The 20,297-nt window shown below is 33.4% G+C and overlaps 1 pseudogene; it reads left to right on the top strand.

Moving 5' to 3' along the window:
• Window positions 1-5,076: 5,076 nt before the first annotated feature.
• The window catches only part of LOC113612592 (ferritin light chain pseudogene), a 98,600-nt pseudogene continuing 83,379 nt past the window's right edge, over window positions 5,077-20,297 (top strand).

Here is a 20,297-nt window from a genome sequence, read left to right as displayed (position 1 = left end):
CAAAAAAGGGTGGCAACTTCACCAGAGATTTAGGCCCTAACTTCAAGATCATGGTGCCTGAAAAAAAGAATATGAGAGGTTATTGCTTTCTGAAAGTCAGTCTGAGTATCAGAGTGACAGCTCTTGGAAGAAGATCTAGATAGAACAAGGTATCATTAGAAAAATAGAAATAAAAATCAGAAATATAAATCAGGGTAGAAGAGATGCACTTTTATCATAAGCAATATTAAGACTCATAAACCCAATGGTTGACCCCATCTTTCAAGGTCTTTGATGGTGACTAATACTGAAGATTTTGTTAGTATTAGAATAAGTGATGTAAGACATTGGCAATTGCCTGCAGAGATATAATATCAAAAGAAGAATAGGAATATGAAATGTACATATCTAATTAATGAAGGAGCTTGTATACTTCATCAGTCTCAAAGATGCAAACTGAAGTGTTGATTTAAGAAAGTGTGAGGTGGATGGACCTAGAGACTGTCATACAGACTGAAGTAAGTCAGAAAGAGAAAAACAAATACCATTTGCTAACACATATATATGGAATCTAAAAAAAAAATGGTTCTGAAGAACCTAGGGGCAGGACAGGAATAAAGACGCAAACGTAGAGAATGGACTTGAGGACATGGGGAGGGGGAAGGGTAAGCTGGGACGAAGTGACAGCGTGGCATGGACATATATACACTACCAAATGTAAAATAGATAGCTAGTGGGAAGCAGCCGCATAGCACAGGGAGATCAGCTCGGTGCTTTGTGACCACCTAGAGGGGTGGGATAGGGAGGGTGGGAGGGAGACGCAGAGGGAGAAGATACAGGGATGTATGTATATGTATAGCAGATTCACTTTGTTATACAAAAGAAACTAACACACCATTGTAAAGCAATTATACTCCAATAAAGATAAAAAAAAAAAAAAAGAAAGTGTGAATGTCAAAGTTTACTGATGGATTGGAATCTGCAGTCCTAAACATGTCTCCAGAGGTAGTGGTCCTAAATTGAGGATTAGAGATCAGAATAATCAGGCTAGCTCTGTTGTTTCAATGTAAAATAATTGTCTTTGAATTAAAGAATTTCTACCAACTGAAGAAGTCATGTTTCTCTCTACGAATCAGAGGGAGGGTTGATGAACAGAAACAAGATGAAAGGTAATGCTAATATACAGGAATGATATTTAACTCAATTCTTAAGTGATAAAAAGAACTATATTTTAATGAATGGAATGGAAATGTATATATTAAGCTTTCTGTACCTATTCAAATAATTATCAAGTGATCTATTATTTTAATTTTTATGATATCTTCCAGTCCTTAACTATTTATTACTCTAGTAGCACCTTCTCACAACTCAAATATAACTGATAATAGTAGGAAGGCAGGATGATATGGCAGTATATGCCTAGATATGGATTTGATCCTTACCTCTACCATACATTGGTTATATGATCTTGGGGGAATTTATTAACCTTTTTGAGTCTCAGTTTCCTATACTATAAAATTAAACAGTAACATATAGGCAAGTTTTCATGTGGATTTCATGAACAAATGTATGTAACACAATAGGCTATTTAAAAAAAATATTAGTTATAGAAAGCTTAATTCTACACTTTTTTGTTTATTTTGGAAATGTCCATTTTTTATAAAACTTCCTGGTGAAGGAATCTGGGGACTGGAGGGATGCCAAGCAGGAATATATCTCTGCTATAACTAGTTTTACTTTGATCTGTTTTTAATCTTGAGATTTCATGTAAGATTTTGCGTAAAATAGGGATTAGTGATAGAAGTGTAATATACATTTGGATTTGATCTTTCCAGTTAACAGTATTCAGTCCCTTGTTTCCTTTTTAGTTCCTATAACTGTTTGAAGAGATGTTTTTAATCTCTGTATTATAGAAAAATAAAATGAAGCTTTGAGTTTCCAGAGTTATAACTAACACCTGGATCTTCCAACCCTAAGACTGGGCTTTTGATCCTTTAAATATCACAATAGCTTTATAAGATAGAAAAGGCAGCACCGGAATCTAACGGGAAACCTCAGACCGGAGGATGTGGTGCAAATTAATAGGGTTCACCATTTGAACACAGAACTTTCACTACTGGACCAATACTCTCTCCTTTTCAGCATTCTGGGAGCCAAAGTACTTAATATCATACTATGTTATAATGTATATGGTAAGTTTATTAAATGATTTCCTACCCTAGACACTTTGCTTTTAATATTATGATCTGAGCATCAACATTTTAGATGATAGAGGGATTTAATTTATCATGCTTTGACTTGAAAATAAATACATGTCCCCTTAAGTACTATTGAATTTCATTTTACCCGGCTTTTAAAATTTGAGAAGTAATTTATAAAATATTTTCAAATTTGTTTTTCTATTTGCTAAACTTTGAGTGCTGGTCTTTTAATCAGTTATATTTTTGATAGAAAAAAATGCCTCAAACATAGTCAAAGCCCTCTAATAATTTCATATTATTGAGAGTCTTTAAATAGTTGACTTATGTACATATTAAAGAAAACAATTTTATAGTTAGAAAATAAAATCGTTCTGTATATATCAAGTCCATGTATTTATATTTGTACGTGTGGCTGTTTCTGCGTGTGCACATAGAATAAGATTATTCTTTGTGTTGTTATTCAAGATTAGATTACTATTTTTATACTATTTTCAGACTCAACACCAGTTTATTTTTCCCACAGTCAAACACAAACTGAAGAATAAGTTTATCTAAAACCTCCCACACCAACTAGGGTATACATGAAATTAATTACCTTGAAAGAATGTGCATTTTCACACTTCTCTGCACAGATTATAAACATTTGTATTTTTTTCTGCATATAACTTTGTTATACATCTAACTTTACCCTCTTAGTTTTTCCATCCTTGAGTTGCTGTGCCTTGTTTTCTAAATTCTCGTGGTATTTGAAGCTTTGCCCCTTAACATGCCTAGAATAACTCTCACACCTATAAGAAATTTTCATTAGTTTTGAATGTGTGTTCTAAAGCAACACAAATTCTTAGACTCTAATGTATAAAATATTAACTAAGTATTTTGTAAGAAAATGTGTTTGATGAATAATGGGAATAATAACATTAAACTTGTTTATTTAAGTATTTAAGTTTATTTAAGTTTATTTAAGTCTTACTATTTTTCATGGGGCATCTCAACCTAATAATGTTTCATGGACCGAGTTTGAGAAATTCTGATATACTCTATGAAATGTTTTTCTGTTATATGTACTTGGGAAGGATGTGCTCAATTAAAAGGGAAAGTGGAATGAACAATGTAAGTTTTGAAATTGTATTTATAGTCCTCCATCATACTGTGAGAAAAATAGCTTTTCTTCACTAGAAATAGTTACTTGGCCAGGATCCTTGTAAAGGATGATCCAGAGAAGTAGGACACTATCTTTCCCTTGTTCATGCATACTAATCCAAAGCAATAATAATGCATCTCAGTTCTTAGATAAAGATTTAACTGAGAGCAAGAAAACAAAGGGATATTTAAATAGTATCTGTTATAGATCTCTGGGCAGATCCTTCTCCCCTCCAGTTGCCTTCATTTCCCTGGTATTCTTTCACTTTACACGTCTGACTTCTCATAATGATTTTCACGTCAGCTAGAACACAAAACTATATTCTTCTTGAAAAGACACTATACCTGTCACTCAAACCACAGCAGAATTCCTTCCAGGACTTTGTACTTTTATAACTGCTTTCATCCATGGATCTCATAAAACCTGGCAAACATGATCTCATTAATTCTTTAGACTATTCCTGCGAAGTTGGTGGGTGGCCAGTATTATTATCCCAGTGTTATAAGGCATTGTATCCAGTTTACATAAAGCATTACTCTCTGTGTTATGCAGCTTTTATAAGTAGGCAATGTGACCAATGACATAGGAAATAAATGCAGACCTAAGAAAAGAACCTGTGCTAACAAGAAAGGCCCAGCACATCATCTCTTTAGATGTTGCTTCTCTTCTGTGTTGTAACAGACTCTATTGCTCAGTTCTCACACATCATCTTTACCATTATTTTTTTTAATTGCTACAGTCCTTATGAGGATTATGTTATTCTTCAGTTATTTTTTCTCTATGTCCTAGAGATGAATAATCTGCATAAAATAAAGTGTAGCTTACAAGGTGTATCTTAAACCCTATTATAAACCTACTAAATAACAGTTTCATTTATATAAAGTATACATCAGGAATCACTGAGTTTATTAACCCTATTAATTTGGCACACTTTGTCATTAAGAAAGAATAATCTTTAATTTCAGGATAATGGTTACTTACTTCTAGGTTTAGGAAGGGTAATACAATACAGGAGGGGGAATACAGATGGCGTTAGTAATTTTATAATATTTATTCCTTAAATTAGGTGTGAGTATAAGATATGTTTTATATTATTATTTGTTTTTAAAAAATGTATCTAATATTACATAATAAGTAGAAAGGAAGGAAAAATGTGTTCATGATGTTACCAAGCAATGAGATAGACCTTGTAAAAAAAGAATTTGGTGATGGGGTGCTTGAATAGTTGAATAATTTTTAGATGTATTATGTTGAATCATCTGTTACATAGAGGAGGTATTGAATAGCATGTGGAGATCTGAAGCCCAGAGACACAACTGAAATGGAGTTCTTGATTTGGAAGTCATTCACATATCAATTTTCATTGAGGCTAAAGGAGTAGATAAGATCTCCTTGAGAGTTCAGCTTGTAGATGAGGGAGAAGAAGATAATCCCTAAGATTTTATGGTGAGATAAAGCAACTTCAATGAGAGAAGGCAAAGGAAGGGGAGTGAAGTAAAGAAAATTATATAAAGGGCTTTCAGCTCAGAGTGCAACCATGTGCCCCAGGTTTTGTCCCTGTCCCTCTTCTAGGGGTATAATCATTCTCTTGTGGCTTTGAAGTATCCTAGAATATTGCTGATAGACATTCTTCAGCCATTTTTAAATTGGTTTGGTTGTGAAGGACAGAGAGACTAGAGATAGGGTGATAGCTGGAGGGGATATGGATGTGTTTTCTTTCTTTTTATTTTTGAAACAGATCGGAGAAACGCGAACATGTGCAAATGGCCAATCAAGAAAAATAGGTAAGAAGAAATTGATGACATAAGACTGCAGTAGCTAGTCTGCTACGGAGCAACAGATAGCAGAACCAAATAGAAATCTGTTAGAAATAAAAAGAGCAAAATCATGTAGAAGAGGTTGATTTCCATAATTAATAATACAGTAATAATTATTGTTCATAATTTTATACTTAACATATGCCAGGCACTATTCTAACCGCATTAAATATGTTGTCGTTTTCATCTCATAATTCTACGAGATAGTACCATTATTATCCTCCCAATTAACATATAAGAAATTGAGACACAAAAAGGATGAAGAACTTAGATGAGATCTCAACTTAGGACATCTGCTTTCACATTCTGGACTCAATTACTATGCCATGCTGTCATTCTAGGGCCAGGTCATTGAGACAGAATAAAGAGATCAAGAAGATTAAGATATGTCCATCAACTGATGAATGGATAAAGAATATGTGGTATGAATATGCAAGGTAATACTATTCAGCCATAAAAAAAACAGAGGTTTGCCATGTTCAGCAACATAGATGGACCTGGAGGACATTATGCTAAGTGAAATAAGTCAGAAAAGGACAAATACAGTATGATACACTTACATGTGGAATCTAAAAAATACAACAAACTAATGAACATGACAAAAAAGAAGCAGACTTACAGATATAGAGAAGAAACTAGTGGTTACTAGTGGTGGGGGGAGAGGGGCAATATAAGGGTGGGAAAGTGGGAGGTACAAAGTATTGTGTGTAAGATAGGCTCAAGGATGTATTGTACAACATGGGGAATATAGTCAATATTTCATAATAACCATAAATGGAAAGTAACCTTTAAAAATTATATAACAATTTTTTTTAAATAGGGAAACTATACAAAGTAAATTATTTCTAACTTGTTTTTAAAAAAAAAAAGAGAGAGAAGAAGAAGATAGGTAAGGAATCATAGGTTCATTGAGAGTTGAAACTTGGAGCCCAAAGTAACAATGAGATCAGGCTCATCATGAAATGGTGAGGATGATGAGTGGCAAAAGTATGTTGATTAATCTAGTAAAGCCACACATGATATTCTGGGTTACTCCTTTTGGAAATATTTTCTAAAAATGCTAACATACAGGGCAAGATGTTCTTCCAATGATATTATAGGAAAATTGGTTCACTGAGGTAAACAGCCACCTACACACATTAATTCTAATAACCTCACAAGTAATCCAATGAAGCAATCACCTAGATTTTTCTCTTATAGCTCTTTCTAGTATACTTCTGAAATGCACCATGTTTAAACAATTTTCATAAAAGATGTCCTAAAGTTAGGTAGCATTTATAAAGAGTTGAGATGTCTTTTCACTTGTTTATAACATTCACTATTAAGTTTTAACAGACAGAGGACATTTTCAAATTAGAATAAAAGATGAAAAATAGGTGTTTTTGCCAATTATGACACTAAATGCCTTTTCTGACCTGAATATAGAGAACAAATGAGAACTGTAGGTACAGACTGAGGGCGATAAATGACCCAGCAGATGCACTGCAGCAATAAACATATGTGTCTCTGACAGAAATTTTCAGTTCAAACTGAAGTGATAAAACCAAACTGATCTTTGATTTCAAGAACCAAAAATCATCCTCCTTCCTGTGTCTTTATGAAGATAAAAGCATATAACACCTCATTGAAAAGGAAACTTATAATCTGTGTCATTCCATGCACATTATCTGCATATGGAAGCAATGTTGAGATTAAGGTAGTTTTCTGTTCTTTTATTTTCTAAATAGAAATTTTTTAAAAGACAAATCAATTTGTAACAACAGTGAAGCATAAATTATTTCTAAAAGTTACCAAAAGATGATGCTTTAAAAATGTTTAAAAAGCATACTTACAGTAGAGCTCTCTTTTCTTTTTAAATAAATTTTCTTTACAAGTTCTTCATCTTAGTTGAAATCTCATACTGTACTTTCTACTCAGGTATTATACATCTATGTCCTTTTCTAGATTTTCTTTCTAGATTTGTGTTCCCTTATTAACTAATATAGACTATAAATTAGTTTAAAAATATATTTTAAATGAAATTTCAATATAATTAATTTATACATAATTCACATACAAAATTTTGAAAGCATATAAAAAATAAATTGATTTCTCATAATCACTGTGTTCAGAGATAAGCATTGTTAATACTTTTGTATATAGCTTTTAAATATTTTTCTATAAAAATGTGTTGTTTTAAAGGAGTAATTATACTGTATGTACTTTAAAAACACTTTATTTGAAATCATTTCAAGCGCCCACAAAAGTGCTAAGAATAAAAACGTTACAGAGAATATTTGGATGCCCTTTACCCAAATTTAACTACTGTTAACACTTTGTGTCATTTACTTTATGTACATATTATTTTAACTCTACCTTTTGTCATTCAATCTGTTCTGAATACTTTAAATATCAGTAAGTAGTCTTCTATAGCTTAAGGGATGAAATATTTAATTGCATTTTTATAATATGGCAAAACGCTGATGTAAATGCTTTCCATGTATCATCTTATAAAATCTAAAAATAATTCCATTTACGTCTATCTATGCATATTTTATGCTTGATTTTCTTTCATGTGTGTTTTACAGATGAAGAAACTGAGGGTGAAAGAACAGCTAAGTAACATGTCTAAGAACATCCAGCTTGTTCCCCTGTGGATCCCCAGATCTTTTCACAATGCCTGATTTTTTGTAAGCACTCAGTACACCTTCTATATCAGAATGCTCATAAAATGTATGTAAGATATTGAATGAGAAATCATTTGGCAAATTATAAGAGGCTATGAAAATTTAAAGTCTTAGAAAAAAATTAAGAACCAGTTTTGGTTAATTGCCAGAAGAATTCTTACTGTCATTATTTCAGCATTTAAAAAAATTTTTAAATCCTACTTTGACTTGTTTTAGGTTCTGATATCAGACAGCTTCATTATTTACTTCTTTATTTGTTTATGTGTTTATTTTGTTAATTTATTTTATTTTTTGATAATGCCATCCAATTCTCATACTCAATTCTGCATTAGGTACAACCACTGCAATTTGTTTTAGATTTTATGTATTTTCATCATTTGATCACATCATAATCAGATCACCTCTATTTCTCCTATCCAATACTCTATGGTGTTTTGATTGGTATTTCAACAGTCAAAAGTGCCTTTCTACCTGCAAGTTTACCTCTTTAAACATTTTTCTGAAATCATCACGTCCTTAAAATATTGTCTTTTCTAACTGAATTACAGGCTCAAAAAACTACCCCTTTCAGGCTCCAGTTGTCAATCTGTACAAAGGTATTTGCATTAATTTAATTCAACATGTTAGTTTTTCTAAAATCTATTCATTGTAATTGCCATTTGTCAAGTTTATGTCCAAATATATCCTTTTTGAAAGTTGCCTGTGTTTGTAAAAGCCTTTTTTTATACAAGTTAGCATTCCAGATGAATGAATGAAATGTTCATGATATACTCATTTACTATAATTTAAATCAATTATTTAAATTATTTAAATCTAATATTTTACTGGTAAAAAAGGTATTCTTTCCAATAGAAGAAATATTTGTTGAGTTCTCATGATGTGCTAGGCACTGTCTTTGGTTTTAGGACTGTAATATTAACCACATAAAGGTCATGTTTTCATGAAGCAACATCCTAACTTCTGGAGCTGGATGATAAACAAACCTGTAATATTTATTTTGGTAATAAGTACTACCAATAAAAGTTAAGGTACATTTCCATTAGCTATGTTAAGAACTGGATATGTAGAAATAAAATAAATGAGTTTTCCATCCAAAATTTTTCAACTTTGCAAGTTATTAGATTTGTAATGTATACGGCTCACTTTATAACTGATCCATCTCTAAAAACATGGATTCTTAGACATTATATTTATATTACATTGATAAATAACAAGGAGACAAAACAATAAACATGGATTTTTCATGTGACCTCGGAAACCATAGGGGCTTCTGTCCACCAATTCAAATAGCTAATCTTGCTGCATTTAGTTACTTAATTGTGTGAAATAATATTCTACTTATATATTCAATTTACCAGTGGTGTAAATACTTGTTCAGATTCAAATAATGGTTGAACCATGTTTTCTGACATTCACCCAGTGCCCTAGAAATGACAGAAGGGTAACTTTCCCTTTCTTTTCCATCAGGGTTGTGCCTAACTATAGATGTAAGGATCTCATATCTAACTGAAGAGAACTTCAGTAATATAGATATATCAAATGAGTAGTTTTGTTTGTTTTTATCACATGCAATGCAGATAAAACATTGAGCACTAGCTATAGAACCCCCTTGGACAACTGCTGATGAAAACTGTTTTGACAAGAAACTTTTCCTCTATATTACTGAAAGCTTCACTTTTGAAATGTACAATGTTTCCTACATGGGTTTGCTGCTTGTCAAAATATTTGTTTTCAATTATGCAGACACAAATGATGTGTTCTCTGATTTGATAAAAACTAATGATCTTATCATAAAAGGTAAGCATTTTGACATTTTAGTTTTTGTGTTTTTATTAAACTTTTTATTAAAGGCATGTTGCTACTTATAAACTGTACACTTGGCAAACAGGACATCTAGCATCTTGTTCAGCAGTAAAAGCAAATCATTATTTTATTTCAATTGATATTGCAGCTATAAAAGGAAAAAAAAAGTCACAAGTCGATAATAAATTAAACATAAAAGCAGAGACCCAAAGTCTAGTAATGACAAGAGATGGTACTTTTCAGTGTTATATTTGGAATGAATAAATAAAAATTACAGTCAGCCAGGCATGTTAGTTTGAACTTGAGACAAATTAAATGTTTTGTTTTTTTCCCAAGTAAACAAATCATTATAACCCTTGGTTTGCAAAATTATGGTAGGTATTTTATGTTTTACAATATCGTAGTTACTGACTAAAATCCAATAAAATTTTATTTGTAAAGGACCTTGAGGCTGCTTGCATTTTTTCAATAAACCTTAATAAAAAGAAATTTCTGTTATTTATGTTTATACACATAAAGATTTTAAGAGTGAAGTAAAAAATAGTCTCATAACCAAGGTGAACTAGGGTGAATGCCTCCATGAATGAGGTTCGAATTTGCCATCTTAAAGGTTATTATTCACTCAAAAGAGTCATTTGCTCAATTAGATGTCTCCACCCAAAGATCCACAGTGTGCTGGAAAGAGAAAGACTTATGTTCAAATGGCTCAGTTTAACTCTGTCTCTGCCATTGTTGTGTCTCAGCCAAGTCACTGAATAGAGTTTTCTTATTAATAAAACATAATTTTGTGAAAATTTAATAAATTGTGAGAAGACATTCTGAAAAACGTAAGTCTATATATAATCGTAAATGTTGTTTAAAGTATGTACTGATGATTTAGCTATTTTAAGTTATTAATAACTATATGTTAGAAATAAAATCATAGGCTTTATACTGACTTGGATTTTCTGAAGAATACATTTTTAATTTCTGAGTCTGGAAGATGATGACAGTAACCAGAATCTCTACCCTTACATCTTCAGAGAGAAAGAGAGATAAGAGAGACACAGAGAGAGAGAGACATAGAGACAGAGAGATCAGCCCAGGAAAAAAATACACATGATCGGGCTTCCCTGGTGGCGCAGTGGTTGAGAGTCCGCCTGCCGATGCAGGGGACACAGGTTCGTGCCCCGGTCCGGGAGGATCCCACGTGCCGTGGAGCGGCAGGGCGCGTGCGCCATGGCCGCTGAGCCTGCGCGTCCGGAGCCTGTGCTCCGCAACGGGAGAGGCCACAACAGTGAGAGGCCTGCGTACCGAAAAAATTAAAAAAAAAAAAAAAAAATATATATATATATATATATATACACACACATACATACACACACATACATGACCTACTTTTTAAAAGAAGCCAGAGGCAGAGTTTACTACAAACACTAAACTCCACCAGAGCTCCTACCCAGATCCCAGTATGTCAGGGGAGAGGGGGGCTTAAGAGAATATGAGAAAAGAGGAGAGGAAGGAGGAGGACATAAATGAAACAGGAAGATCACTACTAGGAAGACAAAGCTCAACATTTACTATTTTAAAGACCATAGGTCTAGGAATTTTTACTTCACAACTCACTACAAGGTAGGGGCTTGAAGGTGTGGTGGATAAAGGTGAGAGCCTCAGAGAAGCATTGCCACTGGAGAAATCAGACACATAGCAAAGTGGTAGTACCCCATGTTTAAGTGGCAGTGAGAGAGAAGAAGAAAGTAAGGGAGAAAATTGTTAAATTCTTACAGGAATGAAAGAAACAAGATACCCTTCACCACGCACCAATCAATAAAATTATTATACTTCATTATACTGACAGAAGATGGTATACTTGAACTAAAACCAGTGTAAAGAACCTTCTAGAAACAGAAAAAACATCAATTCAAATCATACAAATATACTGTAAAAAAATTCAAATCAAAACATTTCAGCTGATGAAATCTTCCCACCAGTAAAACAACAACAACAAAAAATCAACCAAGTGTTAAAAGAAAACTGAGTGTCACACAACACTCAAACCTGAATTTAAAATCCTCAAATGAGTGTTTGGAGGTATTATGAAAAGAGGATCAGGAATTCAAAATCTTAATGGAAAGGGACCAAAAATAACAGGAAGAATTGCAATTAGATTCAATCAAACAGAGGAAAATAATAACTGGAGGAGACTAATAACTGACAGTTCCCCTAATTTTCATCCTCTTTTCCAACTTAGGACCAACTAGAGAAAGCCAAATACATATTGCTAACCAAGCACATAGGATGCCTTGCTTCCAGTTAATCCTCTACGGCTTCCCTATGCCAACGGCCTTCCATCAGAGCACACCTGAAGCCTTCTCTTTTTTCCACCATAAGTTTTCCCACTCCTCTGCCTAATTTTGAGTCTCTGACAAAATGTGACAATGGCTGATCCCTCTATAGCAAGGTCTGAATAAATGGCCCTTGCCCGTTCAGAAACAAACAAATAAATAAACAAATAAAAATGGAGAAAAGAAGACAGTAATCAAGGGACTTCCCTTGGGCTGCAGTGGTTAAGACTCCGCACTCCCAATGCAGGGGGCCCGGGTTCAATCCCTGATCCGGGAACTAGATCCCACATGCATGCCGCAACTAAGAGTTCACATGCCACAACTAAGAAGCCTACTGGCTGCAACTAAGGAGCCCACATGCTGCAACTAAGACTCGACGCAACCAAATAAAAAAAAGAAAAAAGAAGAAGACAGTAATCAAGACAGTGTGATATTGGTGAAAGAATAGAAAAATAGGTTAATGGAACACAATAGCAAGCCCATAAATAGACCGACACAAATATAGTAAATTGAACTTTCACAAAGAAGCAGAAGCAATAAAATGGAGTAAAGACTGTCTTTGCAACAAATGGTGCTGAAATAACTGGACAGTCACATGCAAAAATATGAATCTTGATACAGACCTCCTCACACCATTCACAAAAATTAACACAAAATGAATAACAGATCTAAATGTAAAACACAAAACCATAAAATTCCTAGAAAACGTTGGAGAAAATCTAGAGGACCTTGGGTATGGTGATGACTTTTTAGATACAACACCAAAGGCATGACACATGAAGTAAAGAATTGACAAGATAGAATTCATTAAAATTAAAAATTTTGCTATGTGAAAGACAATGTCAAGAGAATGAGAAGACAAGCCACTGACTGGGAGATAATATTTGCAAAAGACACCTCTGATAAAAGACTGTTATCCAAAATATACAAAAAACTCTTAAAATTCAACAATAACAAAACAAGCCAATTTAAAAATGGGCCAAAGACTTTAACAGAAACCTCACCAAAGAAACACAAATGGCAAATAAGCATATGAAGAGATACTTCACATTATATGTCATCAGAGAAATGCAAATTAAGACAATGAGATACCCCTACACACCTATTAGAATGGCCCCTACACGCCTATTAGAATAGCCAAAATCAGGAACCCTGACAACATCAAATGCTGGCAAGGATGTGCAGCAGGAGGAACTCTCGTTCATTGCTGATGGGAGTGCAAAATGGTACAGCCACTTGGAAAGACAGTTTGGTGGTTTCTTACAAAATGCAACGTACTCTTACCATATGACTCAACAATCAAGCTTCTTGGTATTTACCCAAAGGAGTTGAAAACATGACCACACAGAAACCTGCACATGGGTGTTTTAGCAGCTTTATTTGTAATTTCCAAAACTTAGAAGCAACCAAGATTTCCTTCAGTAGGTGAATGAATAAATATACTCTGGGGTACACCTAGACACCAGAATGCTATTCTACACTTTAACCATTCATCTGTCAATGAACATTTAGGTTGTTTCTGTATCTTGGCCATTGTGAATAATGCTGACATAAACACAGTACTGCAGATATCACTTCAAGATCCCAGTTTTATTTTCTTTGAATACATGCCCATAAGTGGGAGTCCTGGATTATAACCTACTCCTACCAACGTACTCATTGACCTTTTATCCTACAATGATTAAACTCCTATAATCCCATCCAGTTATTACTTTTAGATATTGTATTCTTTTTATTTTCTAGAAATTCTTGTAGGTCCCATTTTGTATTTCCATTTCTTTGTGTATTATGTTCATGTTTTTATTTAAATAGAGGCATATTATTATAAGAGCTTTTTTAATATCTCTAGCTGTTATTCTATTATTTCTGGGTTTCTTTCTATTGACTGATTTTTCTCCCAGGTATTCATTACGTTCGCTTGCTTCTTCAAGTTGGATATTTTGAATTTCATGTTTTTGTGTGTCTGGATTTTGTTATCTTCCTTGAAAGTGAATGACAGTTAGTTCTGGCAGGCAGTTAAGTGACTTTGGTTCAGCTTTATCCTTTGGAGGCTGGTTTTTAAGCCATGTGATGATATGTGCAGAGAGAGTAGCCTTTACTATAAGGGTAGTTTAGCCAAAACACTAGGGTCTTGTCTTTCTGGGATCTCTATTAAATGTCCCGAGTGATCACTGAGGACTATCCACTCTGATTAATTGATATTCAAACAGTTCTCAGCCCTATAGTTAGTTGCTCTGGGAATCATTTAGCTCCCAATACTCTGATCACTCCTGATCAGACTTCTGGAGTTTCACCCCATGCATATTCTTCTTTGTATTCAGCAAAGATTTAAGGGGACTCCCTAGAGTTGTTTTATTGCATACTCTCTCCTCACTAATATCCCACCACACAATTTCCATCTGCTTCAGCCTACTTGATTCACTAAAACTACTATGCCCTGTTTGGTTTTCCCCTCCCTGCTTACACATCACAGAAATTGAATCCAGAGAGAAAGCTAGAGAAATTGCATGACTAATCTTATTTGTTTCCCTTTACTTAGGGATCACAATCCTGTGATGTCTCTTGTTCAATGTTTGAAAACTGTAGTTTCATATGTCTGCCTTGTTTCTAGTTTTCTATGAGTAGAGGGAAATTACTCCCTGATACCTCGCCATGTCCAGAAGCAAAATTCTATCATCTATCTATCTATCTGATATTTATTAATTTTAAACACAACTATTTCACTTACATGCTCATCAGTGTTCATTAAACCTTCTTTTCCCACTTCTGTTATGTAAATTGAACAAATATAGATTTTTATGTAATCCTGGGACTTTTATCTTATCTGAGCTTATTTTCTTTATTTGCTACTTAATTTAAAATGTTTGCTTTCAAAAACTTTTTCACCTCTGTTTTTGTGATTTTTTAAAAACAGTTTCTGTTATGGTTTCCCTCTCATTTCCAGATTTAGCAATCTACATGAAGACTTTTCGTTAATAAGTTATTCATGGTATAATTTGTTTGTAAGACTTCTAATAATAAAACTTTTTGTAAGAGAGAATTGAAGATATAATTGAGTCTGTGGTTCACATTAACAATCACCATGTTAGTGTGGTCAAGCTTGAAAGACTTTGACATTTAACATTATTTTGATAAGAAAGTCATTTTTCTGGCATGATGCAGATTAAATAAAAATTACTATCTACCTATAATTTGCCTACCAATGCATGATAGTTAAATTATATTAAGAAAAGATAAAAATAAATTAAGAAGGATTTTCTTTCCCTTCAATAAAACATTTGATTACTTGGTTTGATTGATAAAGTGAGAATAAATTGCTTTCTCTTGTACTCTTCAGAAATTGGTAATCATTGGATGATTAGCTGATAACTTTACATTTGGAATGTGCTGATTAGCTTGTTTTACCTTAATAACCCTATGATAGTGACCACCTTATCTTGCCCTTTAATTTTAAAATTAATGAGGTAATCATTTATTGTAGTCTTTTCCGCTGCTCTGCCCAGTTACTTTAGTGCTGAATGGTACTTTGCATTTTTGCTGGTTCATTAGTCCCATATCATGCTCTTCCTCAACTTCCATATTCAACTACAAGATAATTAAATGCTGTCTTTTAGCATCTTATAACCTGGACACATAAATTCTCTTTTCTCAGTGGTTCAAATTAATGGATAAATGACAACCTACTGGAAATTGTAATGAGACATTACTATTTATACAATGTTAATGCACATTAAATCCTAATAATCAATAATATATAGCCATTACTCCATATAACTGAATGATATGGGGTATTAAGTGAACATTAAACTTTTAAATTATCATTCATGTCATTATATATATATATATATAGAGAGAGAGATGGCATATATATGTATAAGATATACATATATATTACATTTAAGATAAATGCTTTAGAAACTAAAACTTTGTTAATTTTCTGTTCTTTTCAAAACCCTGTGGTTACACACACACACACATAGTGTGTGAGTATATATATGTGTACACACACACAAACGCACGTATATATCTCACGTACTATGTAGGACACGTGGCAAGAGGAAACTTACTTATTGATGTTGGAAGAATGGGTCAGTATAAGTGTTGCTGAAGAAATGAAATATGAATTATGATTTGAATTATGAATAGATGTTAACCAAGGAGAAAATATTTAAGCAAGCAAAGTAAAAAAAGAAGGGTATTTGTGGAGATCTGGAGTAGCGATTATACAATATGATGTTGAAGACGTAGGCTAGGGGTATTTTATAAATATAGAACAACAAAAATAAAGGGAATGTAAAATTTTCATGTATTTATTTAATCATTCATTTAACATCTGAAGGGTGCTTATTATGCTCTGTATTTTGAAGTTAAAAAATAAATAAGGCATGACCCATTATTTCAAAGAAATCATGAGCCTAATGGAAGAAAAGACACAAATACTATAATGCAATGAGTTAATAATGCAGTGAGGTGTCACATGATACATGGCATTATTCTCCAAACTATCTATTTGTACCCCTAGGGATACACAAAGATTCTTCAGATATGTTATTTCTGTATTTACTCTTTCTTACTAATATTAAACCATACAAAATTGCAAATATTTAAGCACCTTCAATCTAAAAAAATGGCAGTTATTTATGGTTCCGTCCGATACAACTGATTACCTATTATACCTATGGTTGGTATATCATGCAATTCTGCTTTCCAATTTATTTTATTAAATCACTTCTTTCCCCCTTTTCAAAGAAAGGTATATCTCTGACTCATCTAGAATCCTATCATGGCACTTGCCCCAGGTGGGGAAAAAAAAAATGAGATAATCAAAAGTTTAATTAGAAGTCATTTTACACCAAAATTCATGATAAGGCTTACATTTTTTTTTAATATGGGCAAATAATAGTGTTAGAAACAAGATAGTTTAGCCCAAGATAAGATATTCTGCATCCATATATGCCTGTTACTGGTTTGTTGAAACTTTCATCATTACATATCCTTCACCTCTAGTAAAAATGTTTGTCAGTGTATTCTGCCTGAAATTAACATCACCATTCCAGGTCTCTTTTGGGTGTACCTTTTTCTAACCTTTCACTTTAAATCTATTTATGTAGAGTTTCCTTTTTTTTTTTCCCCCATTCTGCCTATCTCTGTCTTTCGATTAGTCTGTTTAGTGCATTTATTTTAATGTATTTACTGCTAAAGAAGGATGTATACTTTCTGTTTTTCTGTGTGTCCTGACTTTTTCATCCTCTAATCCTCCCTTACTGACTTTGTGTTAAGTAAATATTTACTTGTACAACACTTTAATTATATTATTATTTAGTTTACTATATTCTTTGAAATGGAGACAACCCCTGGAAATGGAACTTCTCTAAGGAATTTTCAAACAAGTCAGACAGTGACAGTTCTCTGGGGATGGTGCTTTTGGACAACTCCAAATCCACCTGTCCCACCCTCCCAAGGGCTACTAGGTTCCTGATTTTCTTAACTTCCGTAGCTGTGAGACTGTTGGCTGTCAAGGCTACTATGGACCTGGGGTGGGGGAGGATATGATCAGGACAAGGTAAAATAACACAAGATTAGCTGTTCTTACAGAGATTCTGCTGTTTCCTTGAATTGGATTCCTTGGATTCTGTCATGCTTTTTGTTAATTTTCAGATTACAGAAAAAGTTGAATTTGACAGTATGTACAAGTGTTCTCATTGTTTTTATGGAGGGGCAGATTTTCAGAAATGCTTACTCCATAACCTCAGAAGTTGCTTCTCTGAATACTTTATAATTCAATTTAATTTGTGCTTACATTGAAAATGGTAAACATCTCTACCAATGTAGCTGATTGTACATTAGACTGACTTTCTTGCTCACATCCATGCTATAAACCATCCTGCAAGAGAAAATTCTGCTTTATTCATAAACAAGCTAAGGTTGCTAATAAGCTGCGTTGATTTGCACAGACCATTGAAATTTGCCATAAAATGATATATATCTTTATATCTAGGGAACTAAAGTTGCATCTCTTCAACATGTTATATGAAGAAATGGAATTATCTAAGTCTCACATTGTGTTCAGTAATGCTGTGATTGTTATAGGAATGCACGCTAATCAGTACTTTGTATATAAAAGTTTTACATTTTTTATCCTGACAAAAAATATGTCTAATTTAGCCTGTAGGTTTTTCAACAAAAAATGGGCTTTTTAAATTATTTATATAGTCAGTATTTATAATTGATGATCATTAATTCAAAGTATTGATATTGAATTTTGGTATCCTTTGAAGAAACTGAGCACATGAATGATTAATAACTGGGCAAAAAATTCTGCAAAATCAGGTAAGTTCCAATTCTTTTCTTTAATAATTGATTGAAGGAAGATCTAATCAACCTAATTATTTTTCCCTGTCACAATCTTTCAGAGTTCAAAGAATTAAATGACAATGCCACATCACAGCCCTTTATATTCTCTGTTATTTTTGCAAATAAGTTTCCTTAGCCCTTCCAGCTATAAAATGAAAAACAGTAATACAGTTGGTGAGCTTATCTCCTAGAAACAATAAATAATCATGAGTACATAAATTAATTGGAGAAAAAACTCATTGCTTTATGTTTAATAAATATTTATCAAGTTGTAATAATACTAATATTATTTTGATCATTTTAATTAATAGCCATCATAATTCAATATATAATAACATTTTGACACTCAAATCTTTGTTGTAATAAAAATTTTGAAACCAATTAAAAATTAATTTAAAATTAAAAAAATTAAAAATATTTATTTTCATTGCAAAGGAGTATGATAGGGAACCAATAAAGAACATTAATTATGACATTTATTCTGCATGGAATTATAAATAAAAGCTCAAATATTAAAGCAATGTATAAACAAAGGTAACCTTATTTAGATTTCACAGGGAAAAAGGTAAATGCAATATTATTGTGAGATTTAGATTTCATTGAATATATTTATATATTTTATTGAATATATTGAAAATTAATTTTTAAACATTAATTTCTCAGATATGCTGGAAAATAGATTCTTTGAATGTATTTCAATTTTATTTTCAATTTTCAATAAGAATTTTTAGATGTTCATCGAAATATATGTCAAGTGGTATAAAGTTTATTGAAATACTTGAAATTCTTAGGGTACTGAACATAAAGGATTTGAAGACCAATAATTTAGGATACAAGCAAGTCATAACTAATTTTGCTTAAAAATTAATTTTTAAGAGTGAGCCAAAAAACCCATGTGAAGGATATTTTATAAACCATTAGCAGTTGAAAATCTATAAATATAGTAAAATATTCAAGTAAAAAAGTATATGAGGGCTTCCCTGGTGGCACAGTGGTTAAGAATCTGCCTGCCAATGCAGGGGACACGGGTTCAAGCCCTGGTCTGGGAGGATCCCACATGCCACGGAGCAACTAGGCCCATGTGCCGCAACTGCTGAGCCTGTGCTCTAGAGCCCGTGAGCCACGGCTGCTGGGCCTGTGGGCCACAACTACTGAAGCCTGCACACTTAGAGCACATGCTCCGCAGCAGGAGAGGTCACTGTAATGAGAGGCCTACGCACCACAACTCAGAGTAGCCCCCACTCGCTGCAACTAGAGAAAGCCCTTGCGTAGCAACGAAGACCCAACGCAGCCAAAAATTAATTAAATTTAAAAAAAAAGTATATGAAAAGAAATATCTCCATCCTACCTAAGATCCTAGTACTGTTAGTGCTTTCTTCAGCATTCTAATAAAAATGTGTGTGTGTGTGTGTGTGTGTGTGTGTGTGTGTGTGTGAGTATTCCTGCCTCTAATTCTTTAGTTCCATAATATTTTATTGTAATATTCCAAACTATTTAGATTTTTCTCAGTATTTGACTAAGAAAACTGAATTTATAGTTAACCTTCAAGGATGAAGAGTAGTTTTTCAGGGCTTGGTGGTAAAAGGCACTGAAGATAGAACCATGATGGGCACAACACTTTGTTCCTTGTACCTCCCATGGGACCACAGCACCATGGAAATTTAAAACTCCTGCGAATCTGAAATCTAAAACCCTCATTTTATGAAGAATTGATTCTCAGGAAGATTAAGCTACCCACCTCAGGTCATACAACAAGTGGACATCAAAATTGAGATTACAATCCAAGATTCTTGTCTAAAGTTGAGAGCTTTGAGAAGCTGTAGCAAAATTCCATTCCATTTTGTTTTATTATTTTTTTTTTTTTTGTGGTACGCGGGCCTCTCACTGCTGTGGCCTCTCCCGTTGTGGAGCACAGGCTCTGGACGCACAGGCTCAGTGGTCATGGCTCACGGGCCCAGCCGCTCCGCAGCATGTGGGATCTTCCCGGACCGGGGCACGAACCCATGTCCCCT

The sequence above is a fragment of the Aethalodelphis obliquidens genome, unplaced genomic scaffold (assembly GCF_003676395.1).
Source record: "Aethalodelphis obliquidens isolate GAN/ISIS:26980383/991018 unplaced genomic scaffold, ASM367639v1 scaffold79, whole genome shotgun sequence".
In the NCBI taxonomy this organism is placed as follows: Eukaryota; Metazoa; Chordata; class Mammalia; order Artiodactyla; family Delphinidae; genus Aethalodelphis; species Aethalodelphis obliquidens.
The sequence above is the reverse complement of the archived record's forward strand: the minus strand, read 5'-3'. Positions and strand labels throughout refer to the sequence as shown.